Raw genomic sequence first — 12,431 nt, 5'->3', positions numbered from 1 at the left:
CCATGGTTAAGGCCGCTGCCCGGAGTTCTGTTTTATTTGACTTGGCATCTGTTTACCCTTCAACACTTCACCTCATGCCGGCCCTGCCCTGCCCTGCACCGAGCTGTACCACATGCCTGTAACCTCCTACAACCATGATCCAAAGACTCTGAGTCAGACTGAGATGGAATTTCAAGCTGAGGATGTGATAATTACATATTGATTATAATTAAGTAGTTTGAGGGCAGTATATGTGTGTGATATATCAGAGGTTATCGCGCACCATTGCACTGGGGACTTTACAGCAACCATAAACCTAGTTTTGTAAAGAGGAGAAAAAAAACATTATTGCTGCAGCTAATATGGAATTTTCTGCTGAACTACTATTTTCATATTGGGATGGCAACAACGGCAGCACTCATCCACAGACCTACTGATGCTACACCATCACAGCTCAGGCTTTTCTCAAGTATTAAGTGCTATCTAACCCTCCAATTGAGATCTAAAGTGATGTTGACTTGCTGACCGCATGGGTTCGTCATGAAAAATAGACTAACTAAGATAGACATTTCAAATTGTCATACAGACATCCCCAACTTAAAGCTTTAGTGCGTATTTTCTTTTACATTAAAGCAACATTATGTAACTTTTTGTACCTTAAAATAGTGTTTCCAAAACCGTTTCAGTGGGTCAACCTGTAGGGGAACCGAAGTGGGAAAAGTTACATAGTGTTGCTTTAATGAACGTGTGTTACAAGATAATTACCTCTTCTGAAGATTCTGTCATATCTTTTTAATCTTCCTTGTCCTTGCCTACTAGAAACTGTGTGGAGGAGGAGTGGGGGCGCATGCGCCAGTACAGAAGGCTTGTGTCATGTGGATACAACAACAGTGGCGTTGGCATTACGCAGAATTGCTTACGGGGACGACAGAAACTACGCACTAATGTTATGGTTTTGGTATTTTGTTCTGTGGTTTCTTCTGTTTTTGGTTTTGTATTTTCTTGTCTTATTGTGATAGTCTGTTTTTTTATTTGCCCTGTTTCCTGTTTTATTTTGACAGTCTGGGTTTTCTGTTTTGTTATGTCTTGCCTTACTTCCTGTGTTTTCCCGCCCTTGTGATTGCATAATGTTGTTCACTTGTTTCCTAGCCCTTGTGTCATCTGCCTTGTGTTACCTCGTTACCATGTGTATTTATATAGTCTTTGTCTTCTTGTCCGTTGTCAGATCTTTTTGTGTTGGTGTCCTGTCAGCATATTTTCAGTTGGTGTGCTTGTGTTTGGAATCTCCCCTGCGTTTTTTTTGGTTCCTGTGAGTTTTTGCCTTCTTCCTTTTGCCACCATGTGTTAACCTATTGCTCTTTGGATCCCTGGTTTGGTTCAGCTCAAACCTCTCCTGCCTGATCTCTGCATGTGGGTCCGCAATTCCTTGAACTGTAACAGCTATAGCTTTGAAGGTTACATTGTATTTAGAATCGCATATACCTTCTCTACTCTAGAAAATACTGTTGCAACAACCAAGCAGCTTGTCAACACAGAATTAAAAAATGAAATGCCACTAAAGAAGCCTGGGAGTAGGTTTTATTTTTCTCCATAGGCAACAGTTGCCGCTTCTGAAAGATGCTGATACGAGACCATGGTTACAAAAGTTACAACAGTTTCCATTTCCACTAGAGAGAGAGAAGTTCTCCCAGAAGCTTGGCTGCTGTATTCATACCCTTTACCTTAATGAAGGGTGCGTTAAACAGAGTTACAGCAGGCAACAGAGTGGGGGGTGGTATGGTCCGGTGGAGAAAGCCCCCCCCCCATCTCTGCACGCTGAATAGGGGTCAGGAGAGGAGCCTTATTTGATCTCTTGGCTACTTCATTCGTCCTTTCTCTTTCTTTCTTTCTTTATGGCTGATATGCACTTTTTCCTACCCTATGTGTATTGTCTCGTATGTGTTTATAATTGCTGCACACCTAATCTCCCTTCCGGGACACAGATAAAGTTGAAAGCTGTAGTCTGTTTACATTTGTTTGTTGCTCAGTGCTACATCATGTTTTGTTGCTCTGATTGTTTGTTGGTATATCCAATTGTGTCAAAAGGAATTTTAGTCTACAGCTGTTACCAAATTGCATGACAATAGCTGTTGAGATATTTCAGTCTGGACCAAAGTGGTGGACCGACTGACAGACATCCCCAGAGCTATGCCGATAGCAGTATGTCTCTATCAGCTCACCTTTACACACCAATAAAGAAACTATTTCATGTGGTGTATATAAAGTAATTCAGGTGGGTGTAATCATTACTGATGCTATGTTTAAAGACACGTAAGAGCACATTAAGCACTAAGATGAGAGTGCACTGGTTAGTACAAAAGGTCGAAAAGTGTCAGTTAAAGCTCATAAAGCACTACTGCTGCACTAAATTTTGATGAGCAGCAACTATACATGAAGTACCCAGATAATTCGGAGTGATGGAGGCCATAAAGTAAAGTCAGCTCCTGATTATACTGGACCTGCCCATTTCACTGTACCTTCATTCTGACATCAGTCTTACCTGTTGAATCTTTAAAATAAGAATGAATAAATTTATGTTTTTATAACAGTAGTGATTTTACAGACACACTGTATGTGGGGTGTGTCAGTCAGCTACATTAGCTCCTAGCTACTAATTGTAAGGAGAAACAACAGATTTTTTTCAAAGTAACGACAAAGGAAATTGCACATGTATCCTATTGTTTCAACATACCAAGCAGACATTGCAGCTCCCCATGAATAAACTGCTAGTTACGTTGCCTAAGGATGTGTTCAGTGGTTAACACCACTACCTGTATTGTGATTAAATGTAACTGTGTGTGTGTGTGTGTGTGTGTGTGTGTGTGTGTGTGTGTGTGTGTGTGTGTGTGTGTGTGTGTGTGTGTGTGTGTGTGTGTGTGTGTGTGTGTGTGTGCATTTGAATGTAACAGAAACAGTACTCCTGTCAATTCCTCATGTGGTGTTTGAAAACCCTCCTGTGAAAATAAACACAATGAAGTATGTTGTAAACACAAGAACAAAGGGTTTTTACATGGATTTTCCCATTTGAAATTTGTCCTGCATGTCATGTTGGTTTGAAGGTAAAACAGTCAGTAAGTATTTAAAATGGTAAACAGTGTTATGAATTAAATATGTGACGATAAAAGATCGTTTGAGGTTACAATAGGCAGGTTGCATTTTAAAAGAATGATTTATGACTTCTGATATCTGAGCTGAATAACACTAACGAATTCAAAGGTCAATAAAATATGATCATCTGTATTGGGCCAAACTCTCAATAATACAATACAGGTTAGTTTTTATTGTCAATACATGATAGCATGGGAAATGCAAAAAATCTACTGTTACTATAATCACCATAGAAGATTGACTGTGAATCACCACTGATCAACTGTATACCTGGACACATGTCTGGGCAGCGGTTATGAAAGATTTGAAAGGTAAACATGTAGCTTGACCAAATCATGACCAATTTGTAATTCCTAAACTAGATCCATTTACTTCTGTCTTCTTAGGCAAATGATTCTGTGAGTTGATACTGTGTGTATTGTTTTATGTTTCAAGTATGTTTGTATTGTTTGAAGCACTGCATTGCTGCTATCTTGGCTAGGACTCCCTTGAAAAGGAGATTTTGTCATCTCAATGGGACTTACCTGGTTAAATAAAGATAATACACATTTATTAACCCAGGCAAGTAATAATAATATAATAATAATGTAATCACAAGCTCCACTTACATTAGTGTGTAATGAAACAAAATATATAGTTTAAATAAAATATAGTATATAAATAATGTACTGTACCCAAAAGGTGCCCATAATTTACAAAAAAAGAATAATAGAGGATGATTTATTCTCCTTTCCTCTAAAATGGCCCAATGTCTTTTTCTTAGATTTAAGAATCAGTGATAACCGGTAAGTATCGTATTGTTATCTATTCAAATAAAAAAAAACAACACACAATTACACTGTACACTTGCAGGACGTATTTTAAAACCAATTTCCGGTGACATCTAACTTGGTAGAGGTATGAAGTGGCGTAAAGTATCTCATTTAGTGAGTAGTAATTTAGGATATATGAGCACAGTGAGCTGCAGAGCCTCCAGCAGTGACCTCAGAGTGAAAGAGGCCCAGATTATAAAAGAGGCAGATTGTAGTCATTCTGCTGAGTCACAAACTGCTAACATGGACCAGCAAGCTGAGCAAAGACAAGACGTCCTCACTGGAAAACTGGGGAGGATGATGTTACAGGATTTGTGTGTGTGTGCGTGTGTGTGTGTGTGTGTGTTTGTGTGTGTGTATGTGTGTGTTTCATTGTATGTGTGTAAGGGTGTATCTGTTTGTTGTAGAAGGTCAGGCGCCGCAGTTTGGGTGTGACCACCGCTGTCCTGTCAGCACATCAAGTGTCCACAAAACTCCTCCCTTTGCCCCCTGCTCTCTCTTATTCTTCCTCCCCTCTCTCACCCTCTTTCTTCCTCCGTTCCTTAGAGCGTGGGTGTAACCAAGACTCTACTTGTCAGTTACTCTGATCTGTAAAAGGAGAGGGGGGTCTTTGTGTGTGTGTGTGTGTGTGTGTGTGTGTGTGTGTGTGTGTGTGTGCGTGCGTGCGTGTGTGTGTGTGTGCGTGTGTTGGGTGGGGGCCCAGTGATTCGTCTCCCCACCCTGCAGGGAGTTGCTGCTTCCTCTCCAGGGTTCAGAAATAACCAACAGACAGCTTTATTGTTCAAGAAAACCTGACTGCTGTATCTGCTTGGTGCTGACACACACACACACACACGCACACAAATTACACACATTGATCCAGAGACTGGAAATATATGAGCCCAACGTCTCTTTCACTTTCTTGCCCCACCCTTCTTGTACAAGAATCAGTAATTGTGTAAGGGAAGGAATAGTCTATTATGAAGCTTGGCATTATTCCAGCTCAGCCCTGAATAACTCGGTGACTTCCATCAGGCCTACTCTGCTGCAGGGCTCACAACCTCTGGATCAACTACCAGTACTGCAGGGTTAACTTACAGTAGTACGTTATGTATGAGTTTGGTTCACGCTTTATTTATAGTTTTCATTAGAAAGTGTTTTAATGTCTCATTTGTCTGTAGGAAGATGAAGGTAAACATGAACACACTTAATTTTGTTTGCTTTCCATGGTTCCATAGTTTTTAGAATCCTCCCACAGTTGACCCAGAAGTTAAAAGTTAATTTATTTAAACTGCATTTAAACTGGGTTTTCAGTTTTCTTAACACCATCGTCTTTGGCTTCCACCTGCTTTTATATCTTTGATGCATACATGTAAAATCTTTCAGAGTTAGTACGTTAGAGTGGATAATCTCCAACTAAACTAACGTCACCTATGCTATAATCTAATCTAAATCATAGTCTGAGATTTTTGTAATTTGAGGTTTTTATATGTATGAAATGTAATTTGAAATCTTCCAAGTTCACATCATTGTTAAAGCATTGTGATCAAGTTTCAGGTCAGATATTTTGACTAGATTTTATAATACCTGTCTGTCCTATTGTTCCCTCTAAACATGTCATTAGGAAGCTGATGCTAGTTTTGTTGGTTAACTCAGTTCTCTACTGTATCTCTCCACACATATTCCACGTGTACAGAGGGGTCCTTGGAGAGATAGTCTCTTCACAGGGACCAAGGTTTCCGAGTGTTACCGCTGACCAAACTAGCTACACAACAGTTGCTTACAGCTGGCAGTTTTTTAGGTGGAAATATTTGTGTTTGCCTGAACAGGTTGCACAGTCACATTCTGCCAACCTGTCCTGCTCTGTCTGGGAAAGCAGTGAAATGATCGATAGTATACACTCAGACAGCCTCTGAGCAGTCACAAATTGATATCCATCACCCTCTGCAATTATTCTTTTAAATTAACTTGGCATTAATGGCCAAATGCCCAGGACTGTTGTAACTGTTGAGTTAATTTCTCTTCCAAAGAAGACTTTATATTCTAATTGTACAACATATTCCACAAGGAGGTAGTTATGTCTGTGTGCAAGATGTCTCACTTTAAACAGATTTGTGTTCAGTTTGGTGTTGATGTTAGCTTGGGATCAAGGACCAATTTATTGAAGAGGTTTTAGTGTCCGGGATTTATTCAATTACATGACTTTTTTTCAGTCTCCATAATTAACAGAAATTAATATTTATAGTAAGTCAACTTTCTGAAGGTAAATTCTGGGTTACTGACGCATTTGGATGTACAATTGAAGTGAAGCAATGTCTTTGCATTGTTCGGCACTGGCAGGGGATTTTCCCTTTCTGAGTACCTTTCAGTTGGAAAAATGCTCACTGCTCACTTAACAGTAATAGTTGTACAATAACAACATTTTGCACTTATAGACTACAAATAGTTAAATAACATATGTGAAAAGTTGTAAAGGGAGAGTTCAAGAAGGTATTTTATGATAAAAAATAAATAAATAAATTGATTAGTTGATTAGTAGTTAAAAAATGTTAAAAACATGAGTTAAAAATAAAAATACATATAAATTTAAACAAAATACCGTAAATAAATGAACGGGAAATAAGGTTTTTTTTTTTAAATGGATGCACGATTAGATGGATGGACAGATGTATATTTTTCAACTTCCCTCCATGGTCACATCGTTCAAAGAAACTTAGGTTAGGTGCTCTTTCATGGGGAGAAATATATAATTAGTGGCAAGCTTCCTGTTGAGGCTCTGTATCAAGGTTAATCAGGTTCAGGTTGTCAAACAAATCAATTATAAACTAACCATATGATCACATGATCACATGATTGACTGCTCCCTGCGTCATTTTTATTTACAGTGTGAACAACAACAGCTGCTTTTTCTGTGTGTGTTCTGTGGACACTCTGACATTCTTTATTAGAAAAGAGTGATTTCCCAGTTGTCTCAGTTAGTAATGTTTTACTGTAAATGCGGCCACAAGGCAAACTTACTTTCAATGAAAAGACACACACATACACACACACACACAACCTGTTCTGATTTTCTCAGTACATCTGTATCTGGGAGAATGTGGACAACAGAGGAATTTCGAAGCCCAGTGGGGTTTTGAATTCCAGTGTTTGTTCTTACAGTGTTATGTGTGCGGTTACGCCATACTGCCTGTGGTGGATATATAGAGACAAAGATGTGATTGTTCCCCAGGGAGCCAGACATTAATATACTCTAACATAGCTCAGAGTGAGAGTCACCTGTCTTTATTACACAAACACACACAGTATTCAGTTAACATGACTTTGGAAAACATAGAGATTGTATTGAAGGCAGATCATAATCTCCCTCACATATATTTTATAGCCATTTCTATGGTAGCCGGAGCTCCACCTAGCTGTATCTCAGCTCTCAGATATCTGGAAATCATCCAGAGATCATATTCTTCCATTCTCCAAAATGCCTTATCTCTAGTATCACTCTGTTAAATAGCACTTATGACAGGATCAAGTGAAACATACATGCTCGCAGATATCTTGCAAAGTGTTTTGCATCTGTCTCGAGCTTTGCCTTGTTTTCCTGATAATTTGGTCCACCGGCAGCTGTCACAGATGCAGACCCATTGCGTTTATGATTCAACATAATTATCCTCATCAGACTTGAACCAAAAAGGAATAACAAATGTAGAGACTGTTGAAGCACAAAGAGATAGGTGTGTCTCCTGTCTGAAGTTTTTAATTTTTTGTCATTGGGCAGTAGAATATTACACGTGATCTTTCAAAGAATCTGAAAAAAGTGATTCTATCGTGTCATATATATATATTGTCATTCTGTCAAAGTGGCAATGGCAGTAACTCTTCAAAAACAAATACACAAACTTCAAAATGTGTGAGAGCCTGCATTCATGACAATAAACAATAAATGGTCTGTTAAATAAAAAGTGTGTTTCATTTACCTTGGAACTCGGAAAGAGGAGCTACCAAGGAGGTCAAACCAGAGGTGAATGTGTTTCAGGAGTTTTCATTTTGGGCAAGCTCTAGGTCAGCCATTGTTAGTAATACAGCATACAAACAGCGTGACAACATGTCCACAGATAGAAGTGGGACAGGACTGTGTGCATGATGGATTTAGTAAGACAAAAATAAGACAGAAGTGCTCAAAACTGTATATTCCTACAGCTTTCACAACTGTTGTTGCCCAGGGCATCCATGTTGGATTTTGAGCTTGGGGTACTGCAAGCTTGTCCGAGTTCCGAGCTCGGAAATCTGAGGTCAGCGGGCGTTTCCAACTTTGACCTCGGAAAATACATCTTCCGGGTACAAATGGAACGCAAGTGGTGATCTGAAGTAGCCTAGAAATCAGTCCACCACTTTGGTCCGGACTGAAATAGCTCCAATAACTTCTGGATGCGCTGTCACGAAAATTAACACAAACATTTGTGGTCAGAAATAAAAAAGCTAAAACTTGAAAAACCAGTCAAGCGTTTCCGTAAAGCTTACTGTGTAACGCTTACTATACCTTTAACTAGTGACATCTAAATTTAAACAATTAAACAGGGAAAAAATGTTGCGTGTAAAATGTAATTTCTTTGATTTGCTTTCCTTTTGTTTAGCGAACAACTAAAATTACACCTGTAAAAAAAAAAGTGCTTCAACATAACGAAATGATATGAATTGAAATAAAGTTGGAATAAATTAACTGTGTCCACAAACAATCAAACAAAAAGGAGGTGTGCCTGTGGTGCCTGGAGGCCTCGCCGCATTTGGTCTGTTTGTAACCCTAGATCAGGGGGAAACCTGTTGTTTCCCATCATGCCATAAGAGTTAGCAAGTGGACGGCACTTTGTTTTGAGAGATTTTTGTTGCACGTGTAGTGGTGATGCTACAGCTAGTTGGGAGCCAGACTATTTACATGTGCAGAAGCAGCAGCTCCTGTAAAGAATGCAAGTGTCGTCATGTTTCACTGTCATGTTTCATTTTACCTGAGTGTTAAGAGACGTGTCATTCCAAGGAAATTTCAGCTGCCATCTGCTTTCCACAGAACTACGTTTCCACATCATCTTGTTTTCTATTGGCAGAAGCGATACTTAAATGTACCCATTTACATTCATAACCCTTCCTCGAACGTATACTTCTCCAGCATTGGGAGTGAATGTGATCACTATTACCCTGTTCTGGTTCTCATTTGACATAGTTTTGTATGCAAGGGGTTGAGGGTGTATTGTCGGTGTCTATATTAAGTATTACGGTTTATATTATTTACAGTCCTTATTTCCTGCTTGTTTATGCCCAATCAGAACCTACAATTATGACTATAGTTATGAATGAGGACAGAGGCTGTCTCTCGGAACAGAATCACTGCACAGATCAGTCGTCTGGCTTTCGTGTGATTTTATTTTTTGTGAAAACTTTTTCAATCTTTTTGGTGATAGTAAGCTGAATATCTTTTGGACTGTTCGTCTAACAAAACCACATTTGATGACATCATTTGGGGTTTAAGGTTTTGTGATCGTCCTTTTTATAGATAATATGTTAATCAATGAATCGTGAAAATAGTTGTTTTTGCAGCCCTAAGTCCTTTGATATATTGAGTTTTTTGTGGATCAACTCTGCCAGGAGATAACATGCCTGTGTTTTGGGGTTTTCTTCAAGAACTGGTGGCAGTCCACCTCGGGTTTAAATCTGTAAATGACATAACAGTAGACAGGCTGTTTTGTTTTATGCGGGCTGTTGGAAGAGCTTTGTGTTAAGTGGGAGATGACAGAGACCTTTTTCACTGCACTTCATTCTAGTTTGGTTAGTTCATTGAAACAATCTTAAAATTTCATTTTTTTCTGATTCATGACCCTCTTTTTCCCCCTTTCTCTCTGTCACACCCTGTTGTGGGTAGATGTAGCAAGTAGTCGTGAGCAGGTGAAAACACCCAAGGTCAGTCCGAGTTGATGAAAAGATGGGGTCTTTATTGTTCATCCCAAATAAGGGCAATACGGCAAAATAGTGTTAACAATATAAACTAAATTACGGACAGCAAAAACAAAATACTTTCACAAAATAAAAGAAAACTGACAGGAGAGTTAAGACAATCACATAAAACAAAAACACTGTTTCCTTTTGACCTTAAAGCAAGTTATTGCGGAGGGCATCCAATGGACTTACGCCCTACTCCCTCCGGTGTTCCTCATGCTCTCCCCGTCTCGGTTAAATGCCACTGCCTGTCTATATAGGCCTGAACCAGCCCCTCCAATTGGAACATTCCAATACTGCAAGGCATGGGTGGCTCATGTGACCAGGCAGTACTAAAGGCTCTGTACAGCCAAAAGGAATGAATCTATCACACTAGACATTCAGATGATTCACATCAACAAATGGAGGGATAGTTAGGCTCACAGATGATTTAAACCTTGTGATCATTAACATTAACAAATGAACAAACTAAATAAACATATATACAGGCAACATTTAAGGTCAGACATTAAGGCTAAAATAGGTAGCATATTGCTATCGTGATGGCAGCCATGCGCTCCGTCACACACCCTCACACTTACACATCCCGGCCTCCGGCACATCACCTCCTTTCCACTCAAGGACAGATTTTAGTTTTTGCATTGGATCTGTGCAGAAAGTTGTCTGTGTGCATGCCACCGCCTCCACCTCCAGTTCAACTTGACAAAAGACATTTACAAACTGCACATACACATATGAGAAGCCGCCTAGGCTAAGCTACAGGAGTCTACACCAGTGGCTACTGGTACATTTTGCACCAAAATATCCATTCTGATAAAACAGCAGAAATAGACTTGTTTTCTTTTGTCATTATTTTAATTTTCTGAAAATAAAGATAAATCTGTTATGTTCCTTTTCTAGAAGCAACTATCTACAAGAAAGCAGCAGATATTTAAAAAACTGGAATTGTATTATATTAGGCATTTGTCCCTGATTAAATGGTTTAAACAGTTTACCGGTTATAAAATTGTTGCTTATTAGTCAACTATTATTTGATCTCTAGTTAGTTTTTATGACGAGTCCTTGTTGACATGTCAAATGAGTTGCAGACAACCCACTCTCCCTGTGCTCCCTTTGAGACCTATAATGGAACGACGTCATGTCTTACAACTGAAACATTTAGTTTCTAGGGTGCAGCTAATTACCAAAACAAAACTTTATCCTCGTCAACATTTTGAATTTTGTCTGCATAGGTTTAAAAATAAATTACATCTGAAATTGTCACTTATTTTTCCCTAATAAATTCAATGTAGCTCTAAATTAGTCTTAGTTGTCAACATTAAAAATGAGTAAAGTGACATTAATATATTGTTTTTTATAATTGACTTAATAGTAATAGAATCAGAATCAGTATTACAATAAGATGAATAAAAAACACAAGGAATTTGCCTTTGTGGTTGGTGCACACAGAAACATGTTAAATAAGAAATAAACAATAAATGTAAAAGACACAATAACCTAAACAAATATGAACAATATACCTGTTTAACAAGAAGAAAAGAAGCCTGTATTCCCGGTCGTGCACTAATGTGTAGTAGCAGTCTGAATGTTTTTTAATTGCTGAGCAGTGAAGCATCACATCCCAAGGAACAGAGACAAATTTTGTGTTTGTTCTACAGAAAAGAATCTTATCTACTATTTTATGAGAAGACAACATGGTATCACACATTCCACCTTAAAACAGACAGACACACACACACACACACACACACACACACACACACACACACTCGCACAAAGGTTTTTAAAATATAAATTATTAAAAATAAACTGATCCTCATCTACTGATACTTGAATAGTGATCCACGACCATTGACAAGTCAGATCAGTGGTCTAAAAGTACCTCAGCTGAGCACAAAATAGTTGTTTCTCTCCACAATGCATTTCATTTAAGAGCAGCTCTCCATTATCTGATCACACATTGTAGGGTGTTATAAGGAAATGGCTAGAAATTGAAACCATTCTGAAGCAGATAAATTTCTAGAATGTACCATGAAACCCATTAGTTACACTGTATATGACCTGGGCTCAGGGCAGCAGCTTTTATTAAGGACAATAAGGTCATGTTCTCATATATTTTCTGGCAATTTAGGGGAAGTTTATTGATTAATATTACTGTTGTCTTATACCTCCTCAAGGAACTTGGTTTGGATGGAACATGTGTACGTTCAAAAGTTGTGTAACAGAAAACTTTTGGACAGATAGTCTAGCTAGCTGTCTGGATTTACCCTGCAGAGATCTAAGAAAAGGTTAGCCATAGTCCTCATGAATCTGCCAGAGTTTAAAATTCTAACACAAAGGAAGCCCAAGACAATATATACTATAAAGTTTGCATGTGTAAAGTTGTTAGCACTTTACAGCTGATGAACTGTGATGAAAGATTAAAGCTTTTACAGATACAGACAGCCAGTGGGCGTTAGCTTTGCATTGTATGCACATGCTGCAATGTGTGTGTGTGTGTGTGTGTGTGTGTGTGTGTGTGTGTGTGTGTGTGTG

The sequence above is a fragment of the Etheostoma spectabile genome, chromosome 2, assembly GCF_008692095.1.
Source record: "Etheostoma spectabile isolate EspeVRDwgs_2016 chromosome 2, UIUC_Espe_1.0, whole genome shotgun sequence".
In the NCBI taxonomy this organism is placed as follows: Eukaryota; Metazoa; Chordata; class Actinopteri; order Perciformes; family Percidae; genus Etheostoma; species Etheostoma spectabile.
Note: the sequence above shows the minus strand (reverse complement) of the source record.